The sequence below is a fragment of the Symphalangus syndactylus genome, chromosome 1 (assembly GCF_028878055.3).
Source record: "Symphalangus syndactylus isolate Jambi chromosome 1, NHGRI_mSymSyn1-v2.1_pri, whole genome shotgun sequence".
In the NCBI taxonomy this organism is placed as follows: Eukaryota; Metazoa; Chordata; class Mammalia; order Primates; family Hylobatidae; genus Symphalangus; species Symphalangus syndactylus.
The window spans coordinates 101,638,969-101,655,776 of NC_072423.2; the positions used below are offsets into that span (position 1 = coordinate 101,638,969).

The following is a 16,808-nucleotide window of genomic DNA, read 5'->3' on the forward strand; positions in this document are numbered from 1 at the left end:
AAAAATCTGACATCCATTATGCATTTATAATAAAAACTCAAGCCAAATGAGAGCACAAGGGAATGTTCCCAATCTGATAAAGGGGAATCTCCAAAGCAGATGCAGCAGACATCGTGCTTCCTAGCAGAAGATTGCCCACTTTCCCCCAAGAGAAGGAAGCAACAGCAGTGCCTACTCAAAGTGTCTCTATCTGGTTGGTGCAATTAGGCACGGAAAGGAAAACAAAACAAAACAAAACACAGATTGCAGAGGAAGAAGTAAGACAGGGCCACGGCCATCCCTGTAGAAAATCTAACAGAATCTTCTAGAAAGCTACTAGAACTAATGAGTGACTTAAGCAAAATAGTAGGCTATAAGATCAGCATACAAAATCAGTAGTCAGTATAAAGGGATAATTAACCCCATTTAAAAAATGATAGACATGTCTCCAAAGAAGAGATACAAATGGTAAATAGCACAGGAAAAGGTGTGGCATGTCATGACTCATCAGGGAAGCACAAAACACACTCGCAGTGAGGCATCTTTCCACACTGTCTCTGGAACAGCGTCAGCGAGGCCGATAATCCGTGTTGGTGAGAACGTGGATAAGTTCGAACACTCCTATGTTGTTGGCGGGAACACAACATGATTTAATCGCCTTGGAGAACAGTTTGGCAGTTCCTCAAAATGTTAAACATAGATGTATCCTATGATTTAGCAATTCTACTCCACCCAAGAAAAATGAAAACGTGTCCACACAAAAACATGTGCACAAATGTCCACCATGGCATTGTTCTAATAGCCACATGGAGGGAGCAGCCCATGTGTCCCAGCACCAACAAATGGATTCACAAAACACAGACTAGCCACACAATGGGGTATTTCTCAGCTATAAAAAGAAATGAAGTTCTGGTCACCATGACGTGCATGGACCTTGAAACTTTGCACTAAGTGAAAGAGGCCAGACACGGAAGGATGAACATAGCAGAACTCGATTTGTATTCAGCACAGGCAAAGCCGCAGAGAGGGAGGAGAGATCAGTGGTGGCCAAGGCCAGCGGAGAAGCTCAGCGGGAGGGGTAGGGAGTGACTGCTGATGGGTATGGCTTCTTTGAGGTGATAAAATGTTCTAGAATTACATTGTGAGGATGGTTAGAGCGTGGTGACGGCTGGAAAACTCTGCGAATATACTAAAAACCACTGAATTGCGTACTTGAAGTGGGTGAAGTGTGTGATATGTGTGTTTTATCTTCATGAGGCCACTAAAAATCAATTGCATTTCTGTATTACAGCAGAAATTGAACTCAAATGCCATTTAAAATTATAGAGAGAACATGAATCCTTACGAATAAAACTCACAAAAGATGTACGAGATATGCTAAGGGCACGGCTGGGAGAAAGTCAAGGTGAATGAAATAAATGGAGGTGTGCACCACGTTCATGGGCCAAACTCTTGATATTGACGGGATACCACGTCTTCCCAAATGGGTTGATGAATTCAGCACCATTGCAATCAGAATCCCAGAAGCGCTTCTTTTCTCTTAACAGAAATTCCCATGTTGATTATAAAAAATCTAAGGACATGTAGAGGACCTAGAATAACCAAAAGAATTTTGAAAAAGAAAAAAGTTGGAGGACCAAAGATCTGTGATTTCAAGACTCGCCGTAAAGCTACAGTCATGAAGACAGAAGGGGATGGGTGTCAAGAGAGACAAAGTGGTCAGCAGAACAAAATACACAGTATGAGGAGGGGGATTTTAAGCAACGCAACCACTTTGAAAAACAGTTTGGTGGGTCTTAAATGGTGAAGCCCATGCTTTCCATATGACCAATTCTACACCTAGGTATTTAGCAAGAGAAATGAAGCATTTGCCCACGAATGCTCACAGCAGCTATGGGTGAGTCTCCCGGGTTTGCTTCTGGATAGGATGAAGGAATTTAGCAAGTCCTCTCTGTCTTTCTCTCTGTTGCTCTCTTTCTGTCTGTCTGCCTCTCTTGACAAGCCTAACTTTCCAGCTGACTGTCTTGTTGCAAGATCCTATTTTGAATATTAAAAAATGAATGTCAGCTCTCTTATGATGATTAATTGTATGTGTCAATTTGGAAAGTGTATTTAGAGGAGATTAACTTCTATTTATTTATTTATTTATTTATTTATTTATTTTTGAGACAGAGTCTGGCTCTATTGCCCAGGCTGGAGTGCAGTGGTGTGATCTCGGCTCACTGCAGCCTCCACCTCTATCTTCTGGGTTCAAGCGATTCTCCTGCCTCAGCCTCCCGAGTAGCTGGTATCACAGGCGTGTGCCACCACGCTTGGCTAATTTTTTTTGTATTTTTAGTAGAGATGGGGTTTCCCCATGTTGGCCAGGCTGGTCTCAAACTCCTGACCTCAGGTGACCCGCCTGCCTCGGCCTCCCAAGGCGTTGGGATTACAGGCGTGAGCCACTGCGTCCAGCCTGAGGTTAACTTTTAAATGGATGAACTTTGGGTGAAGCATGTTGCCTTCTGTAATGTGGGTGGCCTCTTCTGATCAGTTAGTCTTGAATACAACAGAAAGCCAGCCTTCCCAAGCAAGAGAGATGCTCCAGCAGACGGCCTTGGGACTTCATCCGCTCCACGGGCTCCCCTGGGTCTGCAGCTGGCCAACCCACACTGCCCACACTACCCACACTACCCACACTGCCCACACTACTCACACTGCCCACACTACCCACACTACCCACCCTACCCACACTACCCACACTGCCCACACTGCCCACACTGCCCACATTACCCACACTACCCACCCTACCCACACTACCCACACTGCCCACACTGCCCACACTACCCACACTGCCCACACTACCCACACTACCCACACTACCCACACTACCCACACTGCCCACACTGCCCACATTACCCACACTGCCCACACTGCCCACACTGCCCACACTACCCACACTGCCCACACTACCCACACTACCCACACTACCCACACTACTCACACTGCCCACATTACCCACACTGCCCACATTACCCACACTACCCACACTGCCCACACTACCCACACTACCCACCCTACCCACACTACCCACACTGCCCACACTACCCACACTGCCCACATTACCCACACTACCCACCCTACCCACACTACCCACACTGCCCACACTGCCCACACTACCCACACTACCCACCCTACCCACACTACCCACACTGCCCACACTACCCACACTGCCCACATTACCCACACTACCCACCCTACCCACATTACCCACACTGCCCACACTGCCCACACTACCCACACTACCCACACTACTCACACTGCCCACACTACCCACACTACCCACACTACCCACACTACCCACACTGCCCACACTACCCACACTGCCCACACTACCCACACTACCCACACTGCCCACACTGCCCACACTACCCACACTGCCCACACTACCCACACTGCCCACACTACCCACACTACCCACACTACTCACACTGCCCACACTACCCACACTACCCACACTACCCACACTACCCACACTGCCCACACTACCCACACTGCCCACACTACCCACACTACCCACACTGCCCACACTGCCCACACTGCCCACACTGCCCACACTACCCACACTGCCCACACTGCCCACACTACCCACACTACCCACACTACCCACACTACCCACACTGCCCACACTGCCCACACTACCCACACTGCCCACACTGCCCACACTACCCACACTACCCACACTGCCCACACTGCCCACACTACCCACACTACCCACACTACTCACACTACTCACACTACCCACACTACCCACACTACCCACACTACCCACACTGTGGATGCTGGACTCGCCGCCTCCATTACCCCATGAGTCCCCGCCTTACAATAAATCTCCTTCTCACTTTATGCACCCCCCTACCCTCAGTTCTGTTTCTCTGGAGACCCTGACTCAGCCACTGTGATCCCAGGGAAAGGGAGCCTCAGAGAAAGGAACCCTGTGTCCACCAGGCTTTCTCTCCAGGGATTTGCTGACACCTTCACTGTGCATGGCTGGGGTGAGAAACCAGGCAGAAAACAGCTGCTTCGAGGCCAGAATTACAGGTAAAGAGTTCAGCATCCTCCCTGTTGTGGGGGAACTGCGGAGCACGAGGCCTTCCAACAAGAGGCCCTGGCGTCAGCACAGATCACGAGAGGGCTGGGCTCTGGATCAGGCCGCTGAAGGACCCTGCCTGCATGGAGGCGCGTGATCCAATGTTCTTTCCTTGCTGGCAGCAGAAAATGTTACTGGCTCCGAAGGAAGATGACAACATCCTGCTTCTTTGCTGATGTACGTGCACAGCATCCAATGCACCCAGGACCTCTCAGGGCACCAGACCCTGGCTCTGTGCTTTAGTTGCATGACTTGGGCAAGCTTCTCATTTCTCCCGCCTCAGTCTCCTCTCACCTCACAGGGCTGTCATGAGGCGTGCTGGGCACATGGAGCTCATAGAGAAGGGCTGGCTTCCTCCTTGCACCCTCGCTTCCCTCCTTCCCCTCTCCAGCAGGCAGGCTGCTTGTGGAGACGTCTCCTGGGCAGCATGTGTCAGCAGGGATTTCATGGGGACAATGAGAATTAGCATCCACTCTTGCGGGCATCAAGTCACTGAAGGACAAAGCCTCGGAGGCAGAGGAGGCTGTCGCCCTTTCCCCAGGGCTCCACATCTGTGGCTGCTGATCCCCCAAAACCCTGAGAGTTAATAATCCATGCCTGACCTAGGGCAATGGAACGAAGTCTTATCAGGAAAAGCAGGCGGATCCTCTGCCTTCCTAAAAATTAATGTTTTATCATCAGACTATGAACATGATAATTTTTAAATTCAACGCTGGAGATCACAGGAAAACATTCTCTCAGGGGCAACGTGGAAATTGCTGTGCTTTGTACTGGGTGACCCAGCCCACACTGTCAATCTGGTGAAGTCCCTCACTCTACAAAGCCCACCTCAAATCCCCCCTGCTCTCTGCACAGAAAGCCACAAATTATTTCCTGCAATAAAGAGCCTGACTCCGTTTTTATGATGTTTGACGGCTCACTGCTTTGACGCCTCACCCATCCCTCTTCCCGTGTGCCCCACAGCAGGGCAGGTACCCTTGGTGCCAGTGAGAGGCTCAAGCCCGGCAGGCTCCTGCCCGTGTGAGGCCATCACCCCATGCCTGAGGCATAATAAGAGCCCCACGCCAGCTCCCTTCCTGAAGCCACCCTCACCCCGTGAAAGCCGAGCTAGGTAAGTACCAGACCCTTTCATCTCTTCCCGGTGTGTGGGGGCGTCATCAGGGTTGACGGAGGAACCACATTTGGGTGGGGCCCCTCCTCTTTTTCCAGAATGACCACAGCACTCCACTATTTCTTCTTTTCTTTCTTATTTATTTATTTATTTATTTATTTATTTATTTATTTATTTATCTGAGATGGAGTCTCGCTCTGTTCCCAGGCTGGAGTTCGGTGGTGCTATCTCTGCTCACTGCAGCCTCTGCCTCCTGGGCTCAAGTGATCCTCCCACAGCAGCCTCCCGAGTAGCTGGGACTACAGGCACCTGCCACCACACCCGGCTAATTTCTGTGTTTTCAGTAGAGATGGGGTTTCACCATGTTGCCCAGGCTGGTCTCGAACTCCTGACCTCAAGTGATCTGCCTGCCTCAGCCTCCCGAAGTGCTGGGATAACAGGCATGAGCCGCTGCGCCCGGCCAGCACTCTCCTATTTCTGATCCAACTGCATTGTCATACAGAAATCACATCTTGATCATGTTTACGGACTCACTTCTATGCATAGATACATGTCTCTGATTCCATGCACTGCAACGGTCATTGCATTTAAAAAAGAGGCAAACGCAGGTCTCCCAGCTCCTTGGAAGACTCAGCCTCTGAGGGCTCCATGGTTTCCGCATGAAAGGCCGATGGCTGCTTTGCAGAGATCCAGCCCTGAGACTCATACCTTTCTATTCTGAAGAGAGAACATTTCTGCACAAGAACCTAGGTCAGGGTTCATGTGTCTGTCCCTTGCATTCTGCAGAGGACCGGATCATAAATGGTTTAGCTCTGGGGGCCACCCGGGCCCTGTGGAAGGAACTTGTCCCTGCCATCGTGGGGGATGCAGCTGCACATGGCCTGTGGACGTGCTCCAGGAAGGCGCCTGCGGGGGTGGCTGTGAACTCCCGCTGTCCCCAGCACATTCCCTGTTGACACATCCTGGCTGGGAGATGTCTCCACAATCAGCCTGCATGCTCTGAAGTGAGGGGGAGAGGGGAAGGAGGGAGGTGAGGGGGCAAGGAGGAAGCCATCACTTCTCTATGAGCTGCGTGTGCCCAGCAGGCCTTCTGACAGCCCTGTGAGGCCGTGCACGTGAGAAGAGACTGAGGCGGGAGAAATGAGAAATAAAAGCTGAACATGAGTTCAATTCATCTTGTGTTTCCTCCAGTACAAAATGTGAATTTCATATCAGTATTTTGCGCAACCAAGTACTATTTGTCCTGTGACTTTTATTCGGACACTAGACAATGTAAACTGATTCACACCTTCTGGGCTGCACCACCACAGGGGCCAGCAGGTCTGGGTCCCCCCACCAACCTGGAGTGAGGGGTGCAGCTAGGCCGGCTGGGCATGGTCCCTGCAATCAAGTCTGTAGAGGGGGTGACAGCCACGGAGCCTGAAAAGCGGTTCCATAGTGTTTGCAGCTTCTGAGCACTGAGGGATGAGTCAGCACACCCATCACAAAACAGCCACAGTGACCCGACCCACACTGTCCAGAGGATGAGGCCACATAGGATTCCCACAGTGGGAGATGCTGACCTGGACAAGAGAGGGAAAGGGACAGAAGTTCCCAAGATCCAAGGTAGGGCCCTGCGGGCAAAATGGCCAAGAGCCGCCTTGCACCGCAAATGGGCCTTGAGGTCCAGGGCAGCAGGAGCAGGGTGGGGAGCCCGGCCAGCTGGAGGGGCAGACACCGGCACTCGCTGCCTACGTCACCACCCTCAGTGCTGCCCACAAGCGGGTGCCCCACTGGGTCCCACCACCCCAAATCCCAGTGCCAGAGCCGGGCCCAGCTCTGCCACCCCCTGCCACCCCGTGCGGCACCCAGGCCCTGCTGGCGCGAGGCCACGGCGAATCTGCTCTCAGAGGAAGCCGAGGAGGCAGCCCTGCCCTCGGTGTTTCCCAAGCCCCCTTATCCCAGCAGCTTCTTCTCCGGGAAGATAAGCTCCCAGCTTAGCCAGGGCGGGTGGGAAGTCAGAGCTGCTTCCTTAATTGGCATTTTCCAGTTGAGAGCACATTCTCTACCTTTTTCACTTGGATCAGCTAATTGCCAAATGTTTTCATTTTTGAGAAGAAGTAAAATTGCAGAGATTTGGGATTTAGGGAAGGAATGCAAGGATCAATTTTGCCTAATTACGAAATGTCTCGGCGGTCACTGTGACGGGTCCCAGAGTCGGCCGTGTGGACCCCGGGGCCTCCCGGGCGGTGGGGGCCGGGGGTTCTGATGCAGATGTTTACCTGATGTCGTGGGCCTGAATCTGGTTTACATTGGAAATCAGACTGTTTACAGGCCAGCACATCTGCCTCTTCCTCTGGCTCTCCTTCATTTTGCTGTAATGTTCTGCAGGTCTCGCTGGGGTCTCTGTGGGAATATCTGTGACACGGAGTGAGCCAGGCCAGCCCGGGGCGGCCCCATCTGGGGACAGAAGCTCACGGCCTGGCCCCGGGTGGGCAGCCTGGGCCTGGCATGGCGGTGGAAGTGGGGAGGGTCTGGGGGCCCCTGGGCGGGTGGTGGGGGTACCGTCAGCCCAGTGCAGGGTTCCAGCGGAGGACAGGGAGCCTTCTCCATCCCTGAAAACCATCGCGGAACAGTGGACTCATCAGGATGCCGGCACTCTCTAGTGTGTCCTGGAAGCAGAGGCTGGGCGTGGGCATGGGAACCTATGATTGTCCCCAGACACCAAGAGGCCCGCAGGGCCCCCGGTGCCCAGACCCCGGCTGCAGATCGGGGGACCCAGTCGTGTGTCAGGGAAGGAGGAGAGGAGCAGGGGAAACAGACAGGGGGTCCAGGAGGGCAGGGGGTCCAGGAGGGCAGAGGGTCCAGGAGGGCAGAGGGTCCAGGAGGGTACAGGAGGGCAGAGGGTCCTAGAGGGGAGGGGGTCCAGGAGGGCAGGGGGTCCAGGAGAGCAGGGGGTCCAGGAGGGCAGAGGGTCCAGGAGGGCCCAGGAGGGCAGAGGGTCCAGGAGGGCCCAAGAGGGCAGAGGATCCAGGAGGGCAGAGGGTCCAGGAGGGCAGGGGATCCAGGAGGGCAGAGGGTCCAGGAGGGCAGAGGGTCCAGGAGGGCAGGGGGTCTAGGAGGGTACAGGAGGGCAGACGGTCCTAGAGGGCAGGGGGTCCAGGAGGGCAGGGGGTCCAGGAGAGCATGGGTCCAGGAGAGCAGGGGGTCCAGGAGGGCAGAGAGTCCAGGAGGGCCCAGGAGGGCAGAGGGCCCAGGAGGGCCCAGGAAGGCAGAGGATCCAGGAGGGCAGAGGGTCCAGGATGGCAGGGGTTCTAGGAGGGTACAGGAGGGCAGAGGGTCCTAGAGGGCAGGGTGTCCAGGAGGGCAGGTGGGCCAGGAGAGCAGGGGGTCCAGGAGAGCAGGAGGTCCAGGAAGGCAGAGGGTCCAGGAGGGCCCAGGAGGGCAGAGGATCCAGGAGGGCAGAGGGTCCAGGAGGGCAGGGGATCCAGGAGGGCAGAGGGTCCAGGAGGGCAGGGGGTCTAGGAGGGCAGAGGGTCCTGAAGGGCAGGGGGTCCAGGAGGGCAGGGGGTCTAGGAGGGCAGAGGGTCCTGGAAGGCAGGGCGTCCAGGAGGGCAGGGGGTCTAGGAGGGCAGAGGGTCTAGGAGGGCAGAGCCACAGCAGGATGGGTGCTGCCGCTACAGGGGGCTTCACCCCAGTAGGCACATGCACTGCCCCTCTGACAGCCTCCACCTTCGACCCCACAGACCAACGGGCTGCTGTGGTAGCTCTGGGGGCTGCGGCTGCCATGGGCTGAGACCCTGCTGCTCTTCGTGGAGACACTGATGTCCTTCCCAGATCTCCCGGGCCTGCCCTCAGCCTCCAGGCTCAACAGGCTTCCTGGGCCTCCTAGGACGCAGCCCTGGGTTTCCTCCTCCGAGATACTGTATGGGAATCTGAGGCTGCCAACATCCACCTGCCCGCCTTCCCCTCTGCCCTGTCCCCTTGCTGCCATGGCCTCCTTTGTCCTCCCTGGAGATGCAGAGAGAGAGCAGCCCCGTTCTGTTCCCTGGCCTTCTGGGTCCTTGGGAGGTTTGACCTCTTCCCAGCAGGGGCCCTGGGGGCTGCGTCCTGCCTGGTCCAGGCCTTCTCACCCTCACCTCCCTCTGGGCTCAGGGAGCTGGGGCCACACAGCCCAGAGAGCCTGGTCTGCCCGGGACAGGCCACCCTCCGCCTGCTCCCAGGAGTGCCTGCAGCCCTGTCAGTTTCCAAGGGTGTCTGCTTCAAGCAGCCTCGTCAGGCCGAGCCACCCCCAGTGCCCTCTCTCCTCCGGCAGCTGCGCTCCCTGCCCTTCCTGCCCACCTGCTCAGTCCTGCAAAGCCTCCTGCCAAGCCTGACACTCCAGGGGCCTCCTGCACATGTCGGTGACCTCTGACAGCTGTTTCAGACCCACAGCTCCTGGGTGCACTCAGCACTGGGTCCCGATGACACCAGAGTGTTCCAGGCCTGGGGCATCACACTCACCATAGACCTGGCCTGAGACTCAGCAGCCTGGCAACCCCATGAGATCTAGTTTCTGAATGGCGTCGTCACCTGACTGGGCACACAGGCCACAGTCCCCACGGTCATTTGGGCACTGACCCCTCTCACACCCCCAAATCCCACCTGAGAGCAGCCCATCAGGCAGGCCCCATATATTGGATGCCTCTAAGTATCAGCCTTGATGTCCCTCTAATTCCAGCCCTGGCGTCTTCTCCCTGGGACACCCTGCTGCTGCCTCTAGCTGTGCCCTCCACAGTGACTCCAGACATGCACATTCAGCCTCTTCCCTCAGGACCAAACTCCTCAGCAGCTCCCACTGCTCCCAACATGCCATCCAGCTCCTCAGCCCAGCAGCAAAGACAGGCACAGAATGGCTCCCGAACCCATCGCTCCCGTCCGGAGAAGGAGCCCTCCACCCTCCACGCTCCATTCGCTGTCCCCTCACCAGCCCCTGTGAGGAACCCCGGCCAGAGACACCAATGGCCGCCACGACTTTCACCCTGTCCTGAATCACAGGACCAAGGAGGCTGCCCCGACAAGGGTCACTTCCAGACTCTCTCCCCGTCAGCCACCGCCACATGCCTGCGGTGGGCAGCACTGGAGGACCAGGGGTACTCTGTCAGTCAGCCTAATGGGCTGGTCCTTCCTTTCTTCCTTCTTTCCTTCTTTCCTTCCTTCCTTCCTTCCTTCCTTCCTTCCTTCCTTCCTCCCTCCCTCCCTCCCTCCCTCAGTTCCTTCCTTCCTTTCTTCCTTCTTCCCTCCCTCCCTCAGTTCCTTCCTTCCTTTCTTCCTTCTTCCCTCCCTCCATTCCTCCCTCCCTCCGTTCCTTCCTTCCTTCCTTGCTTCTTTCCTCCCGCCCTCCCTCCCTTCTCTGCTCCCTCCCTCTCTCCCCTCCCTCCCTCCCTCCCTTCCTTCCTTCCTTCTTCTCTCCCTTCCTCTCTCCCTCACTTCCTTCCTTCCTTCCTTCTCCCTCCCTGCCTCCCTCCCTTCCTTCTCTGCTCCCTCCCTCCCTCCTCCTTCCCCCCTCCTTCCCTGCCTCCCTCCTGCCTCCTTCTCTGCCTCCTCTCTCCCCTTCTCTTCTTTCCTTCCTTCTCTGCTCCCTCCCTCCCTCTCTCCCTCCCTCCTCCCTCCCCCCTCCCTCTCTTCCTTCCTTCTCTGCTCCCTCCCTTCCTCCTTCCTCCCCACTCCCTTCCTTCCTTCCTCTTTGGTCAAATGCGGGTACATGAGATTTCCCATCGTCGCCATGGTAAGTGCACAGTTCCGTGGCACTGAGAACATGCACATGGCTGTGCCGCTGTCACCACCACGCAGCTCCAGCACCTTTTCATCGGGCGAAACTGGAGCTCCGTCCTGACTAATCACTCACTCCCATCGGCCTCTGTCGCCGGCCCTGCTGACCACCATTCTGCCATCTTTCTCTTGAACCTGACTCCTCTGGGGGCCTTCCATCTGTGGGGTCACGGCATTGGTCCTATTGTGACTGGCTGGCTTCACTCGGCACGAGGTTGTGAAGGTTGGTGGCATCGCTGCATGCGTCAGAGCACACTCCTTTTCCAGGCTCGGTAAGACCCCGATGTGTGTGTCTACCCCATTTCAGATCCCCTCACCTGCTGGGTTGTTTCCACCTTTGGGCTATTGTGACTGCACGGCTATGAGCATGGGTGTCTGAGTCCATTCTGTGTGGCCATAAAAGAACCTCTGTGATGGGGTAATTCATCAAGCTCACAGTTCTGCCGGCTGAGAAGTTCAATGGCATGGCCCTGGCTTCTGCTGGAGGAGGTCAAAGGGGAAGCAGACACGGGAAGAGAGATAAAGCTCAGAGATGTCTTGGCTTCAGAACAAGCCCCACTCATGGGAACAAGTCCATTCCCATGGGAACTCACCCCGTATCACAAGAGGAGAATCACTCCCAGCACCAGGCACTCCCAGGGAGTCACTCCCACCACCCTCAGGCCCCATCTCCCTAGGCTGCCACACTGGGGGTCCCATTTCAACAAGAGTTTTGCTGGGAACAGATGCACTGACTACATCCAGGCCATGGCAAGGGCTGTGCAAGTATTTGAGTCCCTGTTTTGATTTCTTTTGTGGATAGACCTAGGAATGGAATGGCGGCTTTGCAGGGAATTTTGTGTTGACCTGTTTCTGGAAGGAGCACACTGAGCTGGCCAGAGCAGGCTTGTGTTTTCCTCTGTGCTCCTTCCTGCTTTCCAGGATGCAAATGAGATGGCAGGTGCCCCAGCAGCCCTCGTCAACCATAAGGCATGGATTCCTCACCTTAGGCTCGGGGAGTACAGAGACTGAGGGCCGTGGACTCGGGGTGAAATGGTGGCGCCTCCATTGCAGGCCCACAGACTCCGTGTCCAGCCCTTCCAGAAAGGTGACAGGAATGAAAAGTCTGCCTTATGGAAGACATGGTTATTCAGAATTTTCGGTTCTGTATGGTCTCCTTAGAAACATTCATAGACTTTTTAAAATGAAAATAGCCCATGTTCATTGTGAAAAAGTGAGCCATGGCCTCCAGGGCACCGGAGCCACAGAACCACCACGCTTTGCTTTTGTTTCTCACTCCCCTACTTTCCCCACATAGGCACCGACGCTTTCCCCGACAGCATCATCATCACGCAACTAGGGTGGCTGACCCGTGTCTTCCTCACGACGTGGAATGGTTTGAGTCAAGGGTTTTCGTGGCCATGAGCCACATGGAGGCTGTGCCTTTTGTTTCCTGTGAGAAATCTTCAACCGGCGCCACTCTCAGCCTCCCCTCTGCCAGCGCTTCTGTGGCTGCACCTGCATTCGTGGGCTGTGGCTGCGAAGCACAGGAATAATTTATGGCTCTTGGGGCACTTTGCTGGGCTGCTTCCAGAAAAGTTGACCCCTCCCTGCAAACCAGCACTGCCCTGCCTTCTTGTCCCGCCAAGCCTGACTGCGAGGCTGTTGTGGCATTGCCACTTTGCTCGGAAAGGGCCCCTTGTCTTTTATTTCTCTTGCATTTTTTCAATTCTACCATTGACCATTTTTCATACATGTGGTCATCATTGTATTCTGCCCCCATTTTTTGAGGTTTAGTGTATTATTAAAGTTTCCTTGGTTTTGATGAGAGCACATTCTGTCATTATATTTAACAGGTGTTTTCCTCAGCTTGGATTTCTTTAGGCATTAGCTTCTTTTCTGCTATTTCACAATAGTTTGTTATTCTTCATTACAAAAGGACTCTGCCGAGGGTCCCCATGCTCCCCATGCTTCGGGGTGTGAGGTAGCAGGGAAGGCAGGTGTCCTTCCTTCTTTGAAGTGTGGGTTGGGGCAGGACAGCAGACCCTGGGGTCACTGCTGAGGAGGGAAAGGATGGGATTAGGACTGTTCTCTTCCTGGCCTCACGAGCTCCCCCAGCTCCTTCTCGTGGTTGGAGAAGAAACCTCCTGATTGTCACGGAGAGGGAGTTTGCCCGTGAAGCCTTTCCTGCCCGGCTCACATAGAACGGGCTGTGACGTCCCTCCACTGAGCAGCACGTGCCGGGCCGGGTGCCCACGACTGTTGGGAAAACCCAGACCTGTGTTCCAGGAAGCAAAGGTCTTTAGATGAAGGTCTTAAGAATGAAAATTAACCCACAGAATGGTGAGGTCATTTGGAGCCTGGATTCCATGGGGTAAGACAGCCACAGCCAGGTGGGAATCCTGCTCCTTCCTTTCCCTGTCCCTGCCTGCCGGCCATGCCCTAGAGCGGGGGCACACTCAGATCCCAGCCCAGCGCCCTCCCCTGCTGCCTGCAGGCCTGCGTGGTCCCACAATCCCTTGGCATGCAGCGACAGCCCGGGGCCAGGTGTGGGCGAAGCTTGGGATTTCCTGGTACAGCTGACTTCATGTTGTGGCCTGGCAGCCTTGGGTGGTGTTGGCCAATGCAGGAAGCCATGGGCCCAGCACCCTGCCTGTCCCGGCCGTGGGTGCTAATGTAGAGTGGGTTCTGTGGCTGGTCACACAGGCAGCCCGGTGGGTGCAGGACACTCTGGGTGACGGCCTTGCCCTGCCTGGTCCCCGGGGAGGGGAGGGTCTCTTTGCTGGCCACACTGTTTGCTGCGTGCTTTTTGTTTTCCAAGGGCTGCAATGTTTGTTGTCTGCCGCAGTGTTTGCTGCCGGGTGAAGAACCGCTGGCCCTGTGTTGTCACCTGGGCCCACCATGACAAGGTCCCCACCTCTGTTGTGGGACTCGGGGGCAAAGTTCCCTGCTGTTCATGCTGCAAGTGACAAGGGCCCTGGTCTCTGAACCAGGAGCCTCTGAGCCCTGCCCCACAGGGCTGAGCCCTGGCTGGGAGCAATGTTCTTTGGGGGAGACAGCAGCTTCCTCACTTCCATGTGCGGCCAGATGCCACGGGCCGTGGGGAGTGTGACAGGGCTGTGGGGAGTGTGACAGGGCTGTGGGGAGTGCGACAGGGCCGTGGGGAGTGGGACAGGGCTGTGGGGAGTGTGACAGGGCTGTGGGGAGTGGGACAGGGCTGTGGGGAGTGGGACAGGGCTGTGGGGAGTGTGACAGGGCTGTGGGGAGTGCATTTATTGGTACCCATGAGACAGTCATAGGCTGACATTCAGCTTCTGAGCAGGGTAGGGCCTCCCTCCTGACACGTCTTCGTGGTCACCCAAGTCCCTGAAGGCACTGTTCTGTCCTCATCATCCCTCTGCGCCCATGGTGACCCGCACAGCTCACCCCGTCCATCTTAATGCCCTCTCTCCTCTCACCTGCTGCCCCTACCCTCCCGGCTGTCCCCTGTGCAGACTTCACAGCTTCTTCTCATCCACCGGCTCTGAGGCTCCTGGAGGCCTTCTCTCTTCTCCTTCTCCCCCTCCTCCTCTCCTTCCGCTCTCCTCCTCACCTTCCTCTCTCTTTTCCTCCTCTCATTCCACTCTCCTGATCTCCCGCTCTCCCAGTCTCTTTACACAATATCTGTGCACCAGAAATTTTAAATATGACCCTGCAGTCCCTAACTGTGCCCAAGTGGCAGTCTCATCATGGGCTGTGTCCTGCACACCTCCTGGCCATGTCACAGGTGTCTCATCTTGGCATATGTCTGATGCACCTTCTGATTTGACCCACAGCCTTTACCCTTCTGATCGCTGGTGCCACGTCCCCATTGTGAGAAGCCAGGAGTCACATCAGATTCTTGCTTTTCCTCAGCGGCACCTCCTGCCTGTGATGGGCCCTGTTCCTTTCCCCTCAGAGACGTACCTCAGATCCATCCTGGCCTCTCAGTCAGGGCCAACTTCCCCACCCCAGTGTTTGCTACCATGATTGTGACCTGTTCTAAGCTGTGTTTCTGCAGCTTTGCCGGTGACATGCATTCCTTCCTCCCCAAGACAACCCCCCTCATCACACAGCAGAGACAGTGGTCACGAGAACATGGTCCGCCTCCCATCTCTCCCCTTTGTGGGCACCTCAGTGGCCTCCTGCTGCACTCCGAACAAAAGCCAGAGACCCTGTTGAACCTGGGATGGGTTGGTAGAAGATGGGCTCCCCATGGGACCCAGGTGGGGGACAGCCCCCTTGGCCTCACAGCTTCCCAGACAGAGTGAAGGTGCTCTTCCAGTCTCTCCACATGTCATCATTAAATAAAGTTAGTTGATTCCATGCCTCTGGGTCTGAACCTCATTTGTCTAATTGCTTCTGGTAATTCCATCCTTCAGCCACCACGCCACGGGAACATTAAGTGGGGCTACCAGGTTTTGTGGGTGTTGTTTTTGTCCTGGCTGCCAGTCCGCCCATGAACAACGCAATGTCCTCATCTGATGGGAAGGGGCTGCTGCAGCCACATGCACAAGCAGCAGACAACGCGGCTTCCTTTTCCTGACTACACTAGACCGGAACATGTTAAACACCAGACACCTGCTCTCCGCTTGTGAAGTGCTCGGCTCTTCTTTCTTTTCTATTTCTTTAATTTATGTTTTTTGGGTTTTTGTTGTGTTATTGTTTTTGAGATGGAGTCTCCGTCGCCCAGGCTGGAGTGCAGTGGCGCGATCTCAGCTCACTGCAACCTCCATCTCCCAAGTTCACGCCATTCTCCTGCCTCAGCCTCCTGAGTAGCTGGGACTACAGGCACCCGCCACCATGCCTGGCTAATTTCTTGTATTTTTGGTAGAGACGGGGTTTCACTGCATTCTCCAGGATGGTCTCAATCTCCCAACCTTGTGATCCACCCACCTCGGCCTCCCAAAGTGCTGGGATTACAGGTGTGAGCCACCGCGCCTGGCCTAATTTATGTTTTTATCTTTACCAACTTCTTTCTTTAAAAAAAAGTATGATTAGAAATTTTGGTTTTCATTTTTCTAGACATTATTTTACCTAAAAGAAAGGCCCACGAAAGGCATGCATCTTTTTCAATTTTATTTTATTTTCTTCAATGGATTATTTCCTTTAATTATAAGAGGAATACCCGACCATTCTTACTGGGTAAACAATAGAGGGGTACAAAAATTAAAAGAGAAAAACTTCCCCCAACCCCTTCTCGTCCCGATCCTTCCGCTGTCAATGTGAACACATCTTAGTGTCTGTTTCACCCACGTCTGTGCTCATGCTATAAACCTGCAGATTTCTTTCTTATTTCTTTTTCTTTCTTTCTTTCTTTCTTTTTATTTTATTTATTTATTTATTTATTTTGAGACAGAGTCTTGCTCTGTCAGCCAGGCTGGAGTGCAGTGGCACCATCTCGGCTCACTGCAAGCTCCGCCTCTCGGGTTCACGCCATTCTCCTGCCTCAGCCTCCCGAGTAGCTGGGACTACAGGCACCCGCCACCACGCCCGGCTAATTTTTTGTATTTTTAGTAGAGATGGGGTTTCACCATGTTAGCCAGGATGGTCTCGATCTCCTGACCTCATGATCCACCCACCTCGGCCTCCCAAAAGGCTGGGATTATAGGCGTGAGCCACCGCGCTGGCCTTTTTTTTTTTTTTGAGACAGAGTCTCGCTCTGTCTTTAGGCTGGAGTGCAGTGGTGCGATCTTGGCTCACTGCAACCTCCACCTCCTGGGTTCAAGCGATTCTCCTGCCTCAGCCTCCCAAGTAGCTGGGATTACAAGCGCATGCCACCACGCCTGGCTAATTTTTTTG

General features: G+C 54.8%; 1 pseudogene; it reads right to left on the minus strand.

Moving 5' to 3' along the window:
* Positions 1–7,375: 7,375 nt before the first annotated feature.
* LOC129488844 (uncharacterized) lies at positions 7,376–8,987 on the minus strand (annotated as a pseudogene).
* Between the last annotated feature and the right edge of the window lie 7,821 nt (positions 8,988–16,808).